Source organism: Heptranchias perlo, chromosome 1 (assembly GCF_035084215.1).
Source record: "Heptranchias perlo isolate sHepPer1 chromosome 1, sHepPer1.hap1, whole genome shotgun sequence".
NCBI lineage: Eukaryota > Metazoa > Chordata > Chondrichthyes > Hexanchiformes > Hexanchidae > Heptranchias > Heptranchias perlo.
This window is the reverse complement of record NC_090325.1, coordinates 12,088,939-12,112,096: the sequence shown is the minus strand read 5'-3', so window position 1 is coordinate 12,112,096 and position 23,158 is coordinate 12,088,939.

Sequence of the window (23,158 nt, the reverse complement as noted above, 5' to 3'; positions counted from 1 at the left end):
CACTTTATTTGGTGTGTTTTCTGACACTTTGGAGCGTCCTGTAATTCTGCCTTTTAAGACAAAAATAATTTCTCCTCTAAGATTACAAATATTTTAAATATGAAAATAAATGTAGTTGTAAGGACTTCAATCCAACTTTACAGGATCCAGTAAATCTGACCCTAGATACACCATGCTTATTTGTGGCCTGAAACTTTTAATAGCACGTACCTTAAATAACACTGCATTCTACATAAACAAAACAAAACTGGTTCACTAAGAAAGAACTTGCGTTTATAGAGTGCCTTTCACAACCTCAGGACATCCCAAAGGACGTTACAGCCAATGAAGTACTTTTGAAGTGTAGTCACTATTGTAATGTAGGAAATGCAGCAGCCAATTTGTGCATAGCAAGGTCCCACTATCGGCAATGAGATAATGAACAGATAAACCGTTCTTTCCTTAGTGGTGTTGGTTGAGGAATAAATGTTGGCCAGGAGAACTCTCCTGCTCTCCTTTGAATAGTGCCATGGGATCCACCTGAGAGTTTTAACATCTCATTTTAGAGACAAAAAAGGAGATCTTCTTGTGGAGGCAGAGGGCATGGCTGAGGTACTAAATGAATATTTCGCATCCGTCTTCACTAGAGAAGAGGATGCTGCCATTGTAACAGTAAAGGAGGAGGTAGTAGCAATATTGGATAGGATAAAAATAGATAAAGAGGAGGTACTTAAAAGATTGGCAGTACTCAAAGTAGAAAAGTCATTTGGTCCAGATGAGATGCATCCTGGGTTACTGAGGGAAGTAATGGTGGAAGTTGCGTTGGCTCTGGCCACAATCTTCCAATCTTCCTTAGGTATGCGGATGATGCCAGAGGATTCGAGAATTGCAAATCGCACAAACCTGTTCAAAAGGGGAGAGGGATAAGCACGGCAATTACAGGCCAATCAGCCTAACGTCGGTGATGGGGAAACTTTTAGAGACAATAATCCAGGACAAAATTAATTGGCACTTGGAAAAGTATGAGCTAATAAATGAAAGTCAGCGCACATTTGTAAAAGGAAAATCATGTTTGACTAACTTGATTGAGTTCTTTGATGAAGTAACGGAGAGGGTTGATGAGGGTAGTTAATGTTGTGTATATGGACTTTCAAAGGGCATTTGATGAAGTACCACATAATAGACATGTTAGCAAAATTAAAGCCCATAGCAGTAAAGGGACAGTGGCAGCATGGATACAAAATTGGCTAAGGGACAGAAAGCAGAGAGTAGTGAACAGTTGTTTTTTAGACTGGAGGGAAGTATACAGTGGTGTTCCCCAGGGGTCAGTATTAGGACCACTGCTCTTTTTGATATATATTAATGACATGGACTTGGGTATAGAGGATATAATTTCAAGGTTTGCAGGTGACACGAAACTCGGGAATGTAGTAAACAATGTGGAGGATAGTAACAGACTTCAAGAGGACGTAGACAGACTGGTGAAATGGGCAGACACATGGCAAATGAAATTTAATGCAGAGAAATTTAAAGTGATACATTTTGGTAGGAAGAATGAGGAGAGGCAATATAAACTAAATGGTACAATTTTTAAGGAGTTGTTGGAACGGAGACCTGGGGGTGGACACACACAAATCTTTGAAGGTGGCAGGACAAGTTGAGAAGGCTGTGAAAAAAGCATATGGGATCTTGGGCTTTATTAATTGAGGCATGGAGTACAAAAGCAAGGAAGTTATGCTAAAGCTTTTAAAAGACTGATTAGACCTCAGCTGGAGTATTGTGTTCAATTCTGGGCACCACACTTCAGAAAGGATGTCAAGGCCTTAGGTGGAAGAGATTTATTAGAATGGTACCAGGGATGAGGGACTTCAGTTATGTGGAGAGACTGGAGAAGCTGGGATTGTTCTCCTTAGAACAAAGAAGGTTAAGGGGAGAATTGATAGAGGTGTTCAAAATGATGAACTGTTTTGATAGAGTAAATAAGGAGAAATTGTTTCCAGTGGCAGAAGGGTTGGTAATCAAAGCCCACAGATTTAAAGTGATCGGACAAAAGAGCCAGAGGCGGCAAGAGGAAACATTTTTTTATACAGCGAGTTGTAATGATCTGGAATGCACTGCCTGAAAGGGTGGTGGAAGCAGATTCAATTGTAACTTTCAAAAGGGAATTGGGCAAATACTTGAAGGGGAAAAAATTTGCAGGGCTACGGGGAAAGAGCAGGAGAGTCAACATGGTTTTATGAAGGGGAAATCATGTCTGACAAATTTCTTAGAGTTCTTTGAGGAAGTAACGGGCAGGGTGGGTAAAGGGGAACCAATGGATGCAGTATATTTGGATTTCCAAAAGGCATTCGATAAGGTGCTACACAAAAGATTACTGTACAAGAAAGGAGCTCATTGTGTTGGGGGTAATATACTGGCATGGATAGAGGATTGGCTAACTAACAGAAAACAAAGAGTCGGGATAAAAGGGTCATTTTCAAAATGGCAATCTGTAACTAGTGGGGTGCCGCAGGGCTCAGTGCTGGGGCCTCAACTATTTACAATATATATCAATGACTTGGATGAAGGAACAGAGTGTCTTGTGGCCAAATCTGCTGATGATACAAAGATAGTTGGAAAAATGCAAGTTGCGATGAGGTCACAAAGTGTCTGCAAAGGGTGTTGACAGGTTAAGCGAATGGGCAAAAATTTGACAGATGGAATATAATGTGGGAAAATGTGAAGTCATCCACTTTGGGAGGAAAAATAAAAAAGCAAAATATTATTTGAATGGAGAAATACTACAAAATGCTGCGGTACAGAGGGATCTGGGTGTCCTCGTACATGAAAGACAAAAAGTCAACATACAGGTGCAGCAGGTAATCCGGAAGGCAAATGGAATATTGGCCTTTATTTCTAGGGGGATGGAGTATAAAAGCAGGGAAGTCGTGCTACAACTGTACAGGGTGCTGGTGAGACCACACCTGGAGTACTGCGTACAGTTCTGGTGCCCTTATTTAAGAAAGGACATATTTGCATTGGAGGCAGTTCAGAGAAGGTTCACTAAGTTGATTCCGGGTTTGAAAGGGTTGTCTTATGAGGAAAGATTGAACAGGTTGGGTCGATACTCATTGGATTTTAGAAGATTGAGAGGAGATCTTATTGAAACATACAAGATTCTGAGGGGACTCGACAGGGTAGATGCTGAGAGGATGTTACCCCTCATGGGGGAATCTAAAACCAGGGGGTACAGTCTCAGAATAAGGGGTCACCCATTTAAGAAGGAAATAACGAGGAATTTATTCTCCCAGAGGGTCGTGAATCTTTGGAATTCTTTACCCCAAAAAGCTGTGGAGGCTGAGTCACTGAATACATTCAAGGCTGAGTTAGACAAATTTTTGATCAGCAAGGGAGTCAAATGATATGGGGAAAGAGCGGGAAAGTGGAGTTGAGGTAAAAATCAGATCATAGAATCATAGAATCATAGAAGTTACAACATGGAAACAGGCCCTTCGGCCCAACATGTCCATGTCGCCCAGTTCATACCACTAAGCTAGTCCCAATTGCCTGCACTTGGCCCATATCCCTCTATACCCATCTTACCCATGTAACTGTCCAAATGCTTTTTAAAAGACAAAATTGTACCCGCCTCTACTACTACCTCTGGCAGCTCGTTCCAGACACTCACCACCCTTTGAGTGAAAAAATTGCCCCTCTGGACCCTTTTGTATCTCTCCCCTCTCACCTTAAATCTATGCCCCCTCGTTATAGACTCCCCTACCTTTGGGAAAAGATTTTGACTATCGACCTTATCTATGCCCCTCATTATTTTATAGACTTCTATAAGATCACCCCTTAAACTCCTACTCTCCAGGGAAAAAAGTCCCAGTCTGTCTAACCTCTCCCTGTAAGTCAAACCATCAAGTCCCGGTAGCATCCTAGTAAATCTTTTCTGCACTCTTTCTAGTTTAATAATATCCTTTCTATAATAGGGTGACCAGAACTGTACACAGTACTCCAAGTGTGGCCTCACCAATGCCCTGTACAACTTCAACAAGACATCCCAACTCCTGCATTCAATGTTCTGACCAATGAAACCAAGCATGCCGAATGCCTTCTTCACCACCCTATCCACCTGTGACTCCACTTTCAAGGAGCTATGAATCTGTACTCCTAGATCTCTTTGTTCTATAACTCTCCCCAACGCCCTACCATTAACGGAGTAGGTCCTGGCCCGATTCGATCTACCAAAATGCATCACCTCACATTTATCTAAATTAAACTCCATCTGCCATTCATCGGCCCACTGGCCCAATTGATCAAGATCCCGTTGCAATCCCAGATAACCTTCTTCACTGTCCACAATGCCACCAATCTTGGTGTCATCTGCAAACTTACTAACCATGCCTCCTAAATTCTCATCCAAATCATTAATATAAATAACAAATAACAGCGGACCCAGCACCGATCCCTGAGGCACACCGCTGGACACAGGCATCCAGTTTGAAAAACAACCCTCTACAACCACCCTCTGTCTTCTGTCGTCAAGCCAATTTTGTATCCAATTGGCTACCTCACCTTGGATCCCATGAGATTTAACCTTATGTAATAACCTACCATGCGGTACCTTGTCAAATGCTTTGCTGAAGTCCATGTAGACCACGTCTACTGCACAGCCCTCATCTATCGTCTTGGTTGCCCCTTCAAAAAACTCAATCAAATTCGTGAGACATGATTTTCCTCTCACAAAACCATGCTGACTGTTCCTAATTAGTCCCTGCCTCTCCAAATGCCTGTAGATCCTGTCCCTCAGAATACCCTCTAACAACTTACCCACTACAGATGTCAGGCTCACTGGTCTGTAGTTCCCAGGCTTTTCCCTGCCGCCCTTCTTAAACAAAGGCACAACATTTGCTACCCTCCAATCTTCAGGCACCTCACCTGTAGCTGTCGATGATTCAAATATCTCTGCTAGGGGACCCGCAATTTCCTCCCTAACCTCCCATAACGTCCTGGGATACATTTCATCAGGTCCCGGAGATTTATCTACCTTGATGCGCGTTAAGACTTCCAGCACCTCCCTCTCTGTAATATGTACACTCCTCAAGACATCACTATTTATTTCCCCAAGTTCCCTAACATCCATGCCTTTCTCAACCGTAAATACAGATGTGAAATATTCATTCAGGATCTCACCCATTTCTTGTGGTTCCGCACATAGATGACCTTGTTGATCCTTAAGAGGCCCTACTCTCTCCCTAGTTACCCTTTTGCCCTTTATGTATTTGTAGAAGCTCTTTGGATTCACCTTTGCCTGATCTGCCAAAGCAATCTCATATCCCCTTTTTGCCCTCCTGATTTCTCTCTTAACTCTACTCCGGCAATCTCTATACTCTTCAAGGGATCCACTTGATCCCAGCTGCCTATGCATGTCATATGCCTCCTTCTTCTTTTTGACTAGTGCCTCAATCTCCCGAGTCATCCAAGGTTCCCTACTTCTACCAGCCTTGCCCTTCACTTTATAAGGAATGTGCTTACCCTGAACCCTGGTTAACACACTTTTGAAAGCCTCCCACTTACCAGACGTCCCTTTGCCTGCCAACAGACTCTCCCAATCAACTTCTGAAAGTTCCTGTCTAATACCATCAAAATTGGCCTTTCCCCAATTTAGAATTTTAACTTTTGGGCCAGACCTATCCTTCTCCATAGCTATCTTAAAACTAATGGAATTATGATCACTGGTCCCAAAGTGATCCCTCACTAACACTTCTGTCACCTGCCCTTCCTTATTTCCCAAGAGGAGGTCAAGTTTTGCCCCCTCTCTAGTCGGGCCATCCACATACTGAATGAGAAATTCCTCCTGAATACACTCAACAAATTTCTCTCCATCCAAGCCCCTAATGCTTTGGCTGTCCCAGTCAATGTTGGGAAAGTTAAAGTCCCCTACTATTACCACCCTATTTTTCTTGCAGCTGTCTGTAATCTCCTTACATATTTGCTCCTCAATTTCCCGTTGACTATTTGGGGGTCTGTAGTACAATCCTATCAAAGTGATCTCTCCCTTCTTATTTTTCAGTTCTACCCACATAGACTCAGTGGGCGAACCCTCGAATATATCCCCTCTCACTACTGCCGTGATGTTCTCCCTAATCAAGAACGCAACTCCCCCTCCTCTCTTACCTCCTGCTCTATCTTTCCTATAGCATCTGTACCCTGGAACATTGAGCTGCCAGTCCTGCCCCTCCCTTAGCCATGTTTCAGTAATAGCTATAACATCCCAGTCCCATGTACCCATCCATGCCCTGACTTCATCTGCCTTGCCCATCAGACTTCTTGCATTGAAATAAATGCAGTTTAATCTAGACTTCTCTTGGTCTTTGCCCTGCTTTCTCAGACCATCTGTCCGGTCATGTTCTGTACACTCTCCCTTGCTGCCTTTTGTTTCTGTCACCATTTTATTTCCCACTGACTTCCTGCATCGGTTCCCATCCCCCTGCCACATTAGTTTAAACCCTCCCCAACAGCACTGGCAAACACTCCCCCTAGGACATTGCCGTGATCTCATTAAATGACGGAGCAGGCTTGAGGGGCCGAATGGCCTACTCCTGCTCCTATCTCTTATGGTCTTATGGTCTTATAGCAGGGGAGTGGGACTAATTGGATAGCTCTTTGAAAGAGCTGGCACAGGTACGATAGGCTAAATGGCCTCCTCCTGTGCTGTACCCACTATGATACTATGATCTGAAAGAAAGCACCTTTGACAGTGCAGCACTCCCTCAGTACTGCAGTGAAGTGTCAGCCTAGATTATCTGGGTAATTTTAACCCCCAAGAACGGGTGGGATGGAGGTGGGTGGGTAGTAAAAATTGTTGAATTCTTCAGCAGGACCGCATCCCGCTCCAACACACCCACTTTTGGGTTTAACCCAGGCGAGTTAGGATGCATGTGTGCAACAAAAACCAAAAACCTGGAAATCTCATCTCCACGTCTCGGAGCGGCTGCAGAACATTTTGGAGGGGAAGGGCGAACAGCCAGCTGTTGTGGTGCACATAGGCACCAACGATATACGTGAAAAAGGGGATGAGGTCCTAAAAGCAGAATATAGGGAGTTAGGAGGTAAATTAAAAAATAGGAGCTCAAAGGTAGTAATCTCAGGATTGCTACCAGTGCCATGTGCTAGTCAGAGTAGAAATAGGAGGATATTTCAAATGAATACATGGCTAGAGGAGTGGTGCAAGGAGGAGGGATTCAAATTCCTGGGGCATTGGAACCGGTTCTGGGGGAGGTGGGACCAGTACAAACCAGACGGTCTGCACCTGGGCAGGGCTGGGACCGCTGTCCTCGGGGGAGCGTTTGCTGGTGCTGTTGGGGAGGGTTTAAACTAAAGTGGCAGGGGGTTGGGAACCTGAGCAGGGAGACAGAGGAAAGCATGTCAGGAAGGGACAGAAGGTATGGAGTAAAAGGTAAAGTGTTAAAAAAGGAAAAAGCAGGAACTAAGTGTCACAAAACATATTTGAAAGTTCTTTATCTGAATGCACGTAGCATTCGTAACAAAATGGACGAGTTAACGGCACAAATAACTACGTATGGGTATGATCTTGTGGCCATTACAGAAACATGGCTGCAGGGTGACAACGACTGAGAATTAAATATGCCAGGGTATTTAACAATCAGGAAGGACAGGCAGGAAGGAAGGGGAGGTGGGGTGGCTATGTTAATAAAGGAAGGAATCACTGAATACTGAGAAATGATATTGGGACAAAGGATCAGGATAATGAAACAGTTTGGGTAGAGATAAGGAATAATAAGGGGAAAAAAACTAGTGGGAGTAGTATATAGGCCTCCTAATAGTTGCAACTCTGCTGGAAGAAGTATTAATCAGGAAATAGTCAGGGCATGTAACAAGGGAACAGCTATAATTATGGGGGATTTTAACTATCATATTAACTGGACAAATCAAATTGGGCAGGGCAGCCTTGAGGAAGAGTTTATTGAGTGTATTAGGGATGGATTTCTTGAGCAGTATATAACTGATCCTACAAGGGGGCAGGCAACCTTGGACCTGGTCCTGTGTAATGAGCCAGGATTAATTAATAATGTCCTAGTTAAGGATCCCCTTGGAATGAGTGACCATAACATGGTTACATTCCATATCCAATTAGAGGGTGAGAAGGTTGGTTCTCAAACAAGCGTACTGAGCTTGAATAAAGGAGACTATGATGGTATGAGAGCGGAATTGATTAAAGTGGACTGGGAAAATAGATTAAAGGGTAAGACGGTGCATGAGCAGTGGTGTTCATTCAAGGAGTTATTTTACAACTTTCAAAAAATATATATTCCACTGAGGAAAAAAGGGTGTAAAAGAAATGACAGCCATCCGTGGCTAAGTAAAGAAATTAAGGATAGTATCCGACTAAAAACAAGGACATATAAGGTAGCCAAACTTAGTGGGAGGATAGAAGATTGGGAAGTCTTCAAAAGACAGCAAAAAGTAACGAAAGGATTGATTAAGAAAGGGAAGATAGATTATGAAAATAAATTAGCAAAAAATATAAAAACAGATAGCAAGAGTTTCTACAGTTACATAAAAAGAAAAAGGGTGGCGAAGGCAAACGTAGGTCGTTTAGAGGATGAGACCGGGAAATTAATGGTGGGAAACATGGAGATGGCAAAAATGCTGAACAAATATTTTGTTTCAGTCTTTATGGTAGAGGACACTAAGAATATCCCAACACTGGACAAACAGGGGGCTCTACGGGGGGAGGAGCTAAATACGATTAAAATCACTAAGGAATTGGTACTCAGTAAATTAATGGGACTCAAGGCGGATAAATCCCCTGGACCCGATGGCTTTCATCCTAGGGTCTTGAGGGAAGTGGCAGCAGGGATTGTGGATGCTTTGGTGATAATTTCCCAAAATTCTCTGGACTCAGCAAAGGTCCCGGCAGATTGGAAAAATGCTAATGTAACACCCTTATTTAAAAAGGGTAGTAGGCAGAAGGCTGGAAATTATAGACCAGTTAGCCTAACATCTGTGGTGGGTAAAATTTTGGAGTCTATTATTAAGGAGACAGTAGCGGAACATTTGGATAAACATAATTTAATAGGACAAAGTCAGCATGGCTTTATGAAGGGGAAGTCATGCCTGACAAATTTGCTTGAGTTCTTTGAGGACATAACGTACAGGGTGGATAAAGGGGAACCAGTGGACGTAGTGTATTTAGACTTCCAGAAGGCATTCGACAAGGTGCCACATAAATGAGTATTGCTCAAGATAAAGAATCACTGGATTGGGGGTAATATTCTGGCATGGGTGGAGAATTAGTTATCTAACAGGAAGCAGAGAGTTGGGATAAATGGTTCGTTCTCGGACTGGCAACCAGTAGCCAGTGGTGTTCCGCAGGGGTCGGTGCTGGGTCCCCAACTCTTTACAATCTATATTAACGATTTGGAGGAGGGGACCGAGTGTAACATATCAAAGTTTGCAGATGATACAAAGATGGGAGGGAAAATAGAGAGTGAGGAGGACATAAAAAACCTACAAGGGGATATAGACAGGCTGGGTGAGTTGGTGGAGATTTGGCAGATGCAATACAATATTGGAAAATGTGAGGTTATGCACTTTGGCAGGAAAAATCAGAGAGCAAGTTATTATCTTAATGGCGAGAAACTGGAAAGTACTGCAGTACAAAGGGATCTGGGGGTCCTAGTGCAAGAAAATCAAAAAGTTAGTATGCAGGTGCAGCAGGTGATCAAGAAGGCCAATGGAATGTTGGCTTTTATTGCTCGGGAGATAGAATATAAAAACAGGGAGGTTTTGCTGCAGTTATATAAGGTATTGGTGAGACCGCACCTGGAATACTGCATACAGTTTTGGTCTCCATACTTAAGAAAAGACATACTTGCTCTCGAGGCAGTACAAAGAAGGTTCACTCGGCTAATCCCGGGGACGAGGGGGTGGACATATGAGGAGAGGTTGAGTAGATTGGGACTCTACTCATTGGAGTTCAGAAGAATGAGAGGCGATCTTATTGAAGCATATAAGATTGTGAAGGGGCTTGATTGGGTGGATGCGTTAAGGATGTTCCCAAGGATGGGTGAAACTAGAACGAGGGGGCATAATCTTAGAATAAGGGGCTGCTCTTTCAAAACTGAGATGAGGAGAAACTTCTTCACTCAGAGGGTGGTAGGTCTGTGGAATTTGCTGCCCCAGGAAGCTGTGGTAGCTACATCATTAAATAAATTTAAAACAGAAATAGATAGTTTCCTAGAAGTAAAGGGAATTAGGGGTTACGGGGAGCGGGCAGGAAATTGGACATGAAGCTGAATTCGGATCGGTCAAGGCCCTGTGGGTGGCGGAGCGGGCCCAGGGGCTGAGTGGCCAGGTCCTGTTCCTACTTCTTGTGTTCTTTCGATTTGAGGTTAGGATCAGATCAGCCATGATCTTATTGAATGGCGTAGCAGGCTCGAGGGGCCGATTGGCCTACTCCTGCTCTCATTTCTTATGTTCTTATGTTAAAGCCGGCGTGCCAATACTTAAAGGGGCAATGTACCCTAATTTGATAGTTGAGGCATTTAATTTTTGTGTATTAGTAAAGTAGAACGAATTTAACCATACCTGTTCAGGTTTCCCATCCTTCCAAATCACATTGGGTGAAAGCAGTCGGGTAGGGCCGGATCCATGACGTGCCTTTATTGCACTGCTTGTGGGCCAGAAGGAGCAGGAGTGTTTCATCCAGGCCCAACAAGCTCACCTGGCTGACAGGAACCCTGCGATCGGCTGACCACTCCCCCCCCCCCAAAAGGATGCTGCAACTGCCCCCCACCACTTAGACTCTGGACCCCCCTCCCTTGGATGCTGCTCCCCCCCCCCCCTTGGATGCTGGCCATCCCACCCCCCCACTGGTTGCTGGACATCCCCCCCCCACCTTGGATGCAGGACAACCCCCATCCCCCCCCCCCCCCGATCTTCTCCAAGGCCCACCCGATGTCATCCACGTTCCCCCCACCCACTCCGTCCACCCACCCGTCCCCCGATTTCTTCCACAGCCCATGATCTCTCTCTCTCTCTTCTCCAATTTGCGGCACTTTTCCCTCCCGACAGGCATCCAGCCTCTCAGTCTGGCGGCCTGGCTGGGAAACCTGGAAGCACAAATACTTACCGTCAATTGATCTGCGATCACAGAATGCGATGCACTCACTTTCACTTCCGGGTTTCCCATGCAAATAACATCGCACACGCTGGGATCCTGGCTCCCAGCTAAAATCATGCTCTGTGAGTTCAAGTACTCTGAGTGGGGCTTGAACCCGTGACCTTCTGAATCAGTGGCGAGAGTGCTACCGCTGAGTCCAGGCTGACACCTAAGGCTGGCGCTATTGCAATACCCCTGTCCCTGAACCCATGGCTGCTCAGAGCAAGGTGTGGGATTAAATGAATTGAGGGTGTGGTGATTTAGCTATTTTTAAAAAAAATTGTTTTTTATTTGCTACAGGAGGGATAAAGTTGAGCCAATATCTTCAAGTAAAATCAGAGCATCGAGCTTTAACAAACATAAAAGTGCTCTTTCCTGCTTTCGATGCTTGTCCATCATTTTCTAACACAAAGTTGGGAATTAATTTGATGATAACAGCGCACGAAAGGTTAACATGCTTGTGTGACATTTCTCTTCCCATTATCAGATGGGATGACCTTTTTTTTAAAAAATAGGTCGATGAAAAATGACAGTCAGAGGAACGTCCATCGAACGTATTAAGTGTTCATGTGCAATTTAACGCCAACAGTAATTTCTACCCTATATTGATCTTTTAACTCAGTCACACTTGAAAAGAAAAAAATTGCAGGGAGGTGGGGAAGAAGCGGGGTAAAGAGACAAATTGGATAGCTCTTTCAAAGAGCCGGCACAGGCAGGATGGGCCGAATTTCCTCCTGTGCTGTAAGATTCTATGATTCTATCAAAAGGTTTTTTTTGCTGCACTGGAAGCCATTGATCATTGTAAAATCTTTTAAGAAAAAAAACTAAACTGCACGAAGGTGTGGTTATAGGGGGCTGAATGTTGTGCTTTCTGGTGGACCTGACAGACTGCCATCATCTGGGGTTTCCAATCTGTTATGCTCGATGTTGATTATTAATGTCACCTCCACATTTCTGCGTGGATGTTCACTGCTCTAAAATGGACGATGCAGCCTCTTTCCATGGTTAAGGCTCAGTAACAAACGAATATAGGAACTGGAGTAGGCCATTCAGCCCCTTGAGCCTGTTAGAACATAAGAAATAGGAGGAGTGGCTATATGGCCTCTCGAGCCTGCTCTGCCATTCAATAAGATCATGTCTGATCTTCTACTTCAACTCCACTTTCCCGCCCGATCCCCATATCCCTTGATTCCTTTAGTGTCCAAAAATCTATCGATCTCAGTCTTGAATATACTCAAGGACTGAGCATCCACAGCCCTCTGGGTTAGAGAATTCCAAAGATTCACAGCCCTCTGAGTGAAGAAATTTTTCCTCATCTCAGTCCTAAATGGCCGCCCCCATATGTTGAGACTTTGACCCCTAGTTCTAGACACTCCAGCCAGGGGAGACAGCCTCTCAGCATCTACCCTGTCGAGCCCGCTAAGAATTTTACATGTTTCAATGAGATCACCTCATTCTTCTAAACAACAGAGAATATAGGCCCATTCTATGCAATCTCTCTTCTTAGGACAATCCTCTCATCCCAGGAATCAATCTAGTAAACCTTGGTTGCACCCCCTCTAAGGCAAGTATATTCTTCCTTAGGTAAGGAGACCAAAACTATACACAGTACTCCAATTGTGGTCTTACCAGAGCCGTATCTAATTGCTGCAAGATCTCCTTTTATTCTAAAACTCCAACCCCTCTGCAATAAAGGCCAACATACCATTTGCCTTCCTAATTGCTTGCTGTACCTGCATGTTAACTTTCTGTGAATTGTGTATAAGGACACCCAAGTCTCTCTGAATATCAACATTTCTTAGTCTCACAACTTTTAAAAAACATTTTTGCTTTTCTATTCTTCCCACCAAAGTGGATAATTTTACAATTCCCCACATTATACTTCCGTCTGCCACCTTCTCGCCCATTCACTTAACCTGTCTATATCCCTTTGCAGCCTCTTTGCGTCTTCCTCACAGCTTACTTTCTCACCTAGCTTTGTATCATCAGCAAACTTGGATATATTACCCTCGGTCCCCTCATCTAAGTCATCAATATAGATTGTAAATAGCTGAGGCTCAAACACTGATCCTTGTGGCACCCCACTAGTTACAGCCTGCCAACCCGAAAATGACCCGTTTATTCCTACTCTCTGTTTTCTGTCTGGTAACCAATCCTCAATCCATGCTAATGTATTACCCCCAATCCCTAATTGGGATTGTTCTGCCATTCAGTGAGATCATGGCTGATCAGTATCCTAACAACATCCACCCGCCTTGGCTCCATATCCCTTAATACCCTTAACTAGCAAAAATCTAGCGATTTCAAATTTAAAATTATTAATTGAGTAGCATCTACTGCTTTTTGTGGGAAGGAATTCCACACTTCAAGCACCCTTTGCATGAAGAAATGTTTCCTAACTTCACTCCTGAATGGACTGGCTCTGATTTTAAGGTTATGTCTCCATGTCCTAGACACCCCGACCAGTGAAAAAGGTTTCTCTCTACCTACCCTATCATAAGAACATAAGAACATAAGAAATTGGAGCAGGAGTAGGCCAATCGGCCCCTCGAGCCTGCTCCGCCATTCAATAAGATCATGGCTGATCTGATCCCAACCACAAATCTAAAGAACACAAGAAGTCGGAGCAGCACCCGGCCACATAGCCCCTGGGCCCTCTCCGCCACCCACAGGGCATTGACCGATCCGAACTCAGCTTCATGTCCAATTTCCTGCCCGCTCCCCATAACCCCTAATTCCCTTTACTATCATTCCTTTCAAAATCCTAATATCAATAAAATCATCCCTTAGCCTTCCATATTCCATGGAATACTAGCCTAGTTCATTTAATCTCTCCTTATAATCTAACCTATGGAGTCCTGGTAACATTCTGGTGAATCTGCGTTGCACTCCTTCCAAGGCCAATATATCCTTTCTAAGGTGCGGTGCCCAGATCTGTACACAGTACTCCAGATGTGGTCTAACCAACATTTTGGACTTTGTATAGCTGTAGCAAAACTTCCTCCCCTTTATATTCTAGCCCTCTAGTTATAAAAGCTAACATTCCATTAGCCTTTTTGATTATTTTTGAACTACATTTTAGTTAAGTGTGGACATGGACCTCTAAATCTCTTTGGACCTCCACTGTTCCTAGCATTTCACCATTTAATAGATACTCGGATCTATCCCTTTTTTTGGTCCAAAATGGATGACCTCACACCTACCTGTGTTGAAATCCTTCTGCCACAGTTTTGCCCCTCACTTAATCTATCAGTGTCTCTTTGTAATTTTATGCTCCCATCCACGCTACTTACTATGCCAGCAATCTTTGTGTCATCGGCAAACTTGGATATATGGCTCTCTATTATGTTATCTAAGTCATTAATAAATATCGTGAATAGTTGAGGCCCCAGCACAGGTCCCTGTGGGACACCACTAGTCACTTCCCTCCAATTCGAGTACATACTCATTATCCCTACTTTCTGTCTTCTACTGCCTAACCAATCATAGAATCATAGAATTATGGAAAATTATGGCACCAGAAGGATGTCATTCGGCCCGTCGTGTCCGTGCTGGCCGAAAAAGAGCTATCCAGATTAACCCCACTTTCCAGCATTTGGTCTGTAGCCCTGTAGGTTACGGCACTTCAAGTGCACATCTAAGTATTTTTAAAATGAGTTGAGGGTTTCTGCCTCTACCACCCTTTCAGGCAGTGAGTTCCAGACCCCCACGACCCTCTGGGTGAAAAAATTTATCCTCCGCTCCCCTCTAATCCTTCCACCAATTACTTTAAATCTATGCCCCCGAGTCACTGACCCCTTTGCTAAGGGAAATATGTCCTCTCATAATTTTATACACCTCAATTAAATCTCCCCTCTGTCTCCTTTGTTCCAAAGAAAACAACCCCAGCCTATCCAATCTTTTCTCATAGCTAAAATTCTCCACCCTTGGCAACATCCTCATAAATCTTTCTAGCTGTGGGGTCCAGAACGAGGGGTCACAGTCTCAGGATATGGGGTAGGGCATTTAGGACTGAGGTGAGGAGAAATTTTTTCATTCAGAGGGTGGTGAACCTGTGGAATTCTCTACCACAGAAGGCTGTGGAGGCCAAGTCACTGAATATATTTAAGAAGGAGCTAGATTGATTTCTAGACACAAAAGGCATCAAGGAGTATGGGGAGAGAGTGGGAATATGGTATTGAGATAGAAGATCAGCCATGATCATATTGAATGGCAGAGCAGGCTCGAAGGGCTGAAAGGCCTACTCCTGCTCCTATTTTCTATGTTTCTATGTTTCTGGTGTAATTACATCTTTCCTGTAATGTGGTAACCACCTTATTTACCTGTCCTACTACCTTCAGGGATCTGTGGACATGCACTCCAAGTTCCCTCACTTCCTCTAAGTCTCTCAGCATTCTCCAATTTATTGTGTATTCTCTTGCCTTGTTTGCCCTCCCCAAATGCATTACCACACACTTCTCCAGATTGAATTCCATTTGCCACTTTTCTGCCCACCTGACCAGTCCATTGATATCTTCCTGCAGTCTACAGCTTTCCTCCTCACTATCAACCACATGACCAATTTTTGTATCATCTGCAAACTTCTTGATCAAGCCCCCGACATTTAAGTCCAAATCATTAATATATACCACAAAAAGCAAGGGACCTAGTACTGAGCCCTGTGGAACCCCACTGGAAACAGCCTTCCAGTCACAAAAACACCCGTCCACCATTACCCTTTGCTTCCTGCCACTGAGACAATTTTGGATCCAACTTGCCTATTTTTCTTGGATCCCATGGGCTTTTACTTTTTGTAAATCTCTTTTTTTGCAATTTCCTAACCAGGTCAATAATTTGCTTTCAATTCCATGAACTTTAATGTTAGCTAACAGTCTCTTATGTGGAACCTCCATTTCTATGTCTTTTAGGGAAGAAAACCTGCCATCCTCACCGGGTCTGGCCTGTATGTGACCCCAGTCTTACCCCAATGTAGTTGACTCTTAACTGTCCTCTGAAGTGGCCCTGCAAACCACTCAGTTGTATCAAACTGCTAGAAAGAGTAACAAGGACTTCAGTGGTTCAAGAAGGCGGCCCATCACCACCTTCGCAAGGACAACTAGGGATGGACAATAAATGCAGGTCTTGCCAGCGATGCCCACATCCCAAGAGTTGTTCAAAAAAACAAAAGATTGTGCAATTCGTCATTAAAATCACCTCAAACTGCTTCCCACAATGAATTACTTTCGGTGTGCACTGACCCCCTTTTTATGAATTGTAGATTACACCAGGTAGAATTCAGAGAATGTGTGGTAGAAACTGACTGTCGGAATGAGATGAACAAGGTCTTTGCCCAGAAGAAGCAACAAAAATCAACACTCATATCTCAGAAAGGATCATCCCAGCAGCACAAGCCATGGCTTCTCATTCTCTGCTGCCGAGAGGTGACAAGCAGCAATGTGTTGATGGAATGGTCACGTGCCTCCCCTTCCATTTTTTGAAAACAGGATACGTATGTCCAGAGATTTATAGTAAAACTGAAAGCAGCTGATGCTTCCTCAGTCTCCAAATACGTTGACACTGCACTTGCAGGACTTGCGGAATTTTTTTTTATTTTTGTTGGAACTTATTTGATTAAAATGCCCAATTTCTCTGTAACTGGCTACCGATTGCTTCTCTGTAAACCTACAGATCGCGGATTTAATACGGTCACTTGTAAAATGTCATGCTCTTGCTCGCTCAGAAACTTACCAGGCAAAGTGAGAGAGAGAAAGATGAGCAGTATCTCAAAATGCTAACCTAAGAACCAACATTCATGAACTAAAACCCTTCCTTTTCACTATGATGACGGTGAGGAATTTTTTTTGGAGGTGATTTTTTTTTTATGTGTGTGTGTGTGTGTGTGTGTGTGTGTGTGTGTGATAATCAAGATTAAGGATGAAGAATAGAATATTTTTCCACTTTGGATTTCTCCTACCTCCACCCCTCTTTGGATAGGTGCAGCACAGATTCGCCAGAATGATACCGGGGCTAAAAGGGTTAAATTAGGAGGACAGGTTTCATAGACTAGGCTTGTATTCCCTTGAGTATAGAAGATCAAGGGGTGATCCAATTGAGGTATTTAAGATATTTAAAGGATTTGATAAGGTAGAGAGAAACTATTTCCTCTGATAGGGTTTCCAGAACAAGGGGCCATAACCTTAAAATTAGAGCTAGGCTGTTCAGTGGTGATATCAGGAAGCACTTGTTCACATAAAGGGTAGTGGAAATCTGGAACTCTCTCCCCCCAAAAAGTTGTTGAGGCTGGGGGTCAATTGAAAATTTCAAAACTGAGATTGATAGATTTTTGTTAGGCAAGGGTATTAAGGGTTACGGAACCAAGGCGGGTAGATGGAGTTAAAATACAGATCAACCATAATCTAATTGAATGGCGGAACAAGCTAGAGGGGCTGAATGGCCTACTCCTGTTCATATGTTCCCACAATCAAAGCCCAAGTCTTTCCTACCTGTTGCAGTCAAATGGCAGGAGTCCCGCCCTTCCAGATGTGCGCTACGTTGGTGTCTTGATGCACAGATCGAGGGCAGTGGGAGTGTGCGCCTCGAGTACGCGAGAGCTTCATTTTAATATCGGCCCCCCGAGGCACGTTGGTGCTGAATGTCACTTCCCGCAATTCTTGTGTGCGGACATAAAGGATGCCCATTTGAAATGGGTGCCAATGGTTTCTAGGTGGTGGTCGGTGACCTGAGGCTGTGGAAAAGGCACAGTAATGTTAAGGGGAGTGTACTTTAACCAATTTGTAACTGCTTTACTTCAGGTTTTCTCCCCCCAACAACACCCGCCCCCACCCCCCCAACCCATGGCACTTAGATTCTCGTGATTTGTGCCAATTGCGTGTGGCCAGAGCTTTACTCCACCTCCTTGCGGGCATGCTAAATGTGGACCTATGGGGTTCGGTACAATGAAATGGCACAGAAGATAAACCTCCTCATAGCCACCTCTCCTAGAGCAGAATAACTTTTTTGCAGTTAGAGGTTAACTTCAGGAACAGACTGCCATGGTGCTATGTTACTCTGTCATTCACCTGCAGACAGAAGAGTTTCCTTTTCCTTCAGTTTTCCAATCTCCTCTTAGTCCCCACCCCTTCCAGCCTTAGCAAAGGCTGCCAATGGCTTGGCATGCCTTCTGAGCCTTTTCAAAGACATTTACTGAATTTTTGTCCTCCTATCGTGACACTCCCCTTTAACTGCCTTCATCCCTTGAAGTTTGACTCACAATCAATTTTCCTCTCCAAGCACTATAGTGTGCTCATTTGATTTGTCCAAATCTGCATCTGAAGTTATACCATAGAGTCATAGAGTCATACAGCACGGATAGAGGCCCTTCGACCCATCGTGTCCGCGCCGGCCATCAGCCCTGTCTACTCTAATCCCATATTCCAGCATTTGGTCCGTAGCCTTGTATGCTATGGCATTTCAAGTGCTCATCCAAATGCTTCTTGAATGTTGTGAGGGTTCCTGCCTCCACAACCCTTTCAGGCAGTGAGTTCCAGACTCCAACCACCCTCTGGGTGAAAAAGTTCTCTCTCAAATCCCCTCTAAACCTCCCGCCTTTTACCTTGAATCTATGTCCCCTTGTTATAGAACCCTCAACTAAGGGAAAAAGCTCCTTAGTATCCATCCTATCTGTGCCCCTCATAATTTTGTACACCTCAATCATGTCCCCCCTCAGCCTCCTCTGCTCCAAGGAAAACAAACCCAATCTTCCCAGTCTCTCTTCATAGCTGAAGCGCTCCAGCCCTGGTAACATCCTGGTGAATCTCCTCTGCACCCTCTCCAAAGCAATCACATCCTTCCTGTAGTGTGGCGACCAGAACTGCACACAGTACTCCAGCTGTGGCCTAACCAGTGTTTTATACAGCTCCATCATAACCTCCTTGCTCTTATATTCTATGCCTCGGCTAATAAAGGCAAGTATCCCATATGCCTTATTTACCTCCTTATCTACCTGTTCCGCTGCCTTCAGGGATCTGTGAACTTGCACACCAAGATCCCTCTGACCCTCTGTCTTGCCTAGGGCCCTCCCATTCATTGTGTATTCCCTTGCCTTGTTAGTCCCTCCAAAGTGCATCACCTCGCACTTTTCCGGGTTAAATTCCATTAGCCTGTGGCCAGTGGGGTACCACAGGGATCGGTGCTGGGTCCCTTGCTGTTTGTGGTCTACATTAATGACTTGGATATGAATGTAAAAGGTATGATCAGTAAGTTCGCTGATGATACAAAAATTGGTAGGGTGGTAAATAGCGAGGAGGATAGCCTCAGTCTGCAGGACGATATAGATGGGTTGGTCAGATGGGCGGAACAGTGGCAAATGGAATTTAACCCGGAAAAGTGCGAGGTGATGCACTTTGGGGTACCACAGGGATCGGTGCTGGGTCCCTTGCTGTTTGTGGTCTGCAGTGATCCAGGAAACTGAAACCAATGATCTAGGGCAACTGAAACCAATGTACTGACATAGGAGAACTTGTTGTAAAGTGAGTTCAAGTTGCCCTAATTCGTATTGTGTCGAGCCCTTACGGCCAGCAGAGAGGAGACCTTATCCCCATCACTCTCGGCTGGATTCAAACCCGGACCACAGAGATGAAAAGGCATTATCCTAACACACTGTGCCACACAGCCCCTCCCTCCCCCGCGGAGTCACTTCCTAAAAAGTCACACACATAGAATTATAGAATGTTCCAGAGCAGCAAAAGGGCCATCAAGTGGTTAGGATGTGGAATTCTTGCCAGAAAATATTGTTGAAGCAGTCACAAATTCTATAAAAAAAAAACGAATCAGATAGTTGCTTGAAAAAGAGCAATATTAAAGGGCCTGTCGTCAGTTGTTGAGGCCCCATGCAATGGAATTCTCTCGCTAAATTCCTTCGCCTCTCCACCTTCCCTCTCCCTCTTTAAGGCCCTCCTTAAAATCCACATCTTTGACCAAGCTTTTGGTAACCTTTCCTTACTATCTCCTTTTTTGGCTCAGCATCCATTTTTGTCTGATTACACGTCTGTGAAGCATCTTGGGGATGTTTTTCTATGTTAAAGGTGCTATACAAATGCAAGTTATTGTGGAGATTATGAAATAGTTCCTTGCCCTGAACTAAGTGACATGATTATAATCCAATAATAGGAGATATGATTATAATCCAATAATAGGAGATATGATTATAATCCAATAATATATGATTATAACATATCTAGTAATACCTAACATATCTGGAGTTAGGTCGGCAGGTCAGAGGCTGGGTATTCTGCGGCGAGTGACTCACCTCCTGACTCCCCAAAGCCTTTCCACCATCTACAAGGCACAAGTCAGGAGTGTGATGGAATACTCTCCACTTGCCTGGATGAGTGCAGCTCTAACAACACTCAAGAAGCTCGACACCATCCAGGACAAAGCAGCCTGCTTGGTTAGTACACCATCCACCATCTTAAACATTCACTCCCTCCACCACCGGCGCACCGTGGCTGCAGTGTGTACCATCTACATGATGCACTGCAGCAACTCGCCAAGGCTTCTTCGACAGCATCTCCCAAACCGCGACATCTACCACCTAGAAGGACAAGGACAGCAAGCACATTGGAACACCACCACCTGCACGTTCCCCTCCAAGTCACACACCATCCCAACTTGGAAATATATCGCCGTTCCTTCATCGTCGCTGGGTCAAAATCCTGGAACTTCCTGCCTAACAGCACTGTGGGAGAACCTTCACCACACGGACTGCAGCGGTTCAAGAAGGCGGCTCACCACCACCTTCTCAAGGGCAATTAGGGATGGGCAATAAATGCTGGCCTCGCCAGCGACGCCCACATCCCATGAATGAATTTTAAAAAACAGAATAATAGCAGGTACGATTATAACATAATAAAAGGATACATCATTATAATCCAATAACAGGACTCCTGATTATAATCGAATAATAGGAGACCGGATTATAATCCAGTGACAGGAGACCGGATTATAATCCAGTAATAGGAGGAATGCTTATAACCCAAAATAATAGGAGACCTGGTTATTAAAAAATAATAGGAGATATTGGAATCAAAAATTGGTAGGCCAAACAAAAACTGAACAATGGGAGGCCTTCAAGGACGAGTTGGTTCAGGTGCAGAGTAGACACATCCCTGCTGGTGCTCCCTGGTTGACTAAAGATAGAGAGATTAAAGTGAAACAGAAAAAGAAGGTTTATGATGAATGTAAGGTTCATAATACAATAAAGTAGAGAATGAGGCTGAATACAGAAAGTTCAAAGGAGATCTAAAAATGGGAATAAGAGCAGGAAAAGGAGATTAGGAGAATAGATTAGCAGCTAACGGAAAAGGGAACCCAAAAGTCATTTATAAATAGAAAAAGGGTAGTCAAAGGAAGGGTGGATGAATGTAAGGAATCTTACAACACCAGGTTATAGTCCAACAATTTTATTTTAAAATCACAAGCTTTCGGAGATTATCCCCTTCGTCAGGTGAATGAGTGAAAGGTTCTCAAATCGCATATCTTATATTAGGCTGGGACAGCATCACACCAATCAAAAGGTGTCGTTGTTGTTCAAACAGGCCAGTCACGGAGAACAGCACGTCCCAGTACACTGGATATACATTGTGTCAATTACACAGACAGAAAGAAAGAGACCCAAATGGCAGAGAGAGAGAGAGAGAGAGAGAGAATATTAAAACACGGTCGGTGGTGGGGAAAGTTCAAGAGACAATAATCCAGGACAAAATTAATTGGCATTTGGAAAAGTATGGGCTAATAAATGAAAGTCAGCACAGATTTGTTAAAGGAAAATCGTGACTAACTTGATTGAGTTCTTTGGAGTAACGAAGAGGGTTGATGAGGGTAGCGGGGTTGATGTTGTGTATATGGACGTTCAAAAGGCATTTGATAAAGTACCACATAATAAACTTGTTAGCGAGATTAAAGCCTATGGGATTAAAGGGATAAGTGGCAGCATGGATACAAAATTGGCTAAGGGACAGAAAGCAGAGAGTAGTGGTGAACGGTTATTTTTCAGACTGGAGTGAAGTATACAGTGGTGTTACCCAAGGGTCAGTATTAGGACCACTGCTCTTTTTGATATATATTAATGACTTGGACTTGGGTATAGAGGGTATAAGTTCAAAGTTTGTAGATGGCATGAAACTCGGAAATGGAGTAAACAATGTGGAGGATAGTAATAGACTTCAGGAGGACATAGACAGACTGGTGAAATGGACAGACACATAGCAGATGAAATTTAATGCAGAGAAGTGAAGTGATACATTTTAGTAGAAAGAATGAAGAGAGGCAATATAAACTAAATGGTACAATTTTGAAGTGGGTGTAGGAACAGAGAGATCTGAGGGCGCACATACACAAATCTTTGAAGGTGGCAGGACAAGTTGAGGAGGCTGTTAAAAAAGATACTATGATAATGATTATAACCCAATAATAGGCAACATAATTATTATCCAATAATAAGAGATATGATTATAATCCCAATACTAATATGAGACCGGATTATAAGCCAATAATGGGAGACTGAATAATAGATAATATAATATATTATAACTGAATAATAACAGCTCTGATTATAATCTCCCATTATTGGGATAGACAGTAATGATAGTAAAATTGAAGTCAATGGGAATTAGGGGGAAAACTCTCCAGTGGCTGGAGTCACACCTAGCACAAAGGAAGATGATAGTAGTTGTTGGAGGCCAATCATCTCAGCCCCAGGACACTGCTGCAGGAGTTCCTCAGGGCAGTGTGCTAGGTCCAACCATCTTCAGCTGCTTCATCAATGACCTTCCCTCCATCATAAGGTCAGAAATGGGGATGTTCGCTGATGATTGCACAGTGTTCAGTTCCATTCGCAACCCCTCAGATAATGAAGCAGTCCGTGCCTGCATGCAGCAAGACCTGGACAACATCCAGGCTTGGGCTCATAAGTGGCAAGTAACATTCGCGCCAGACAATGACCATCTCCAACAAGAGAAGTCTAACCACCTC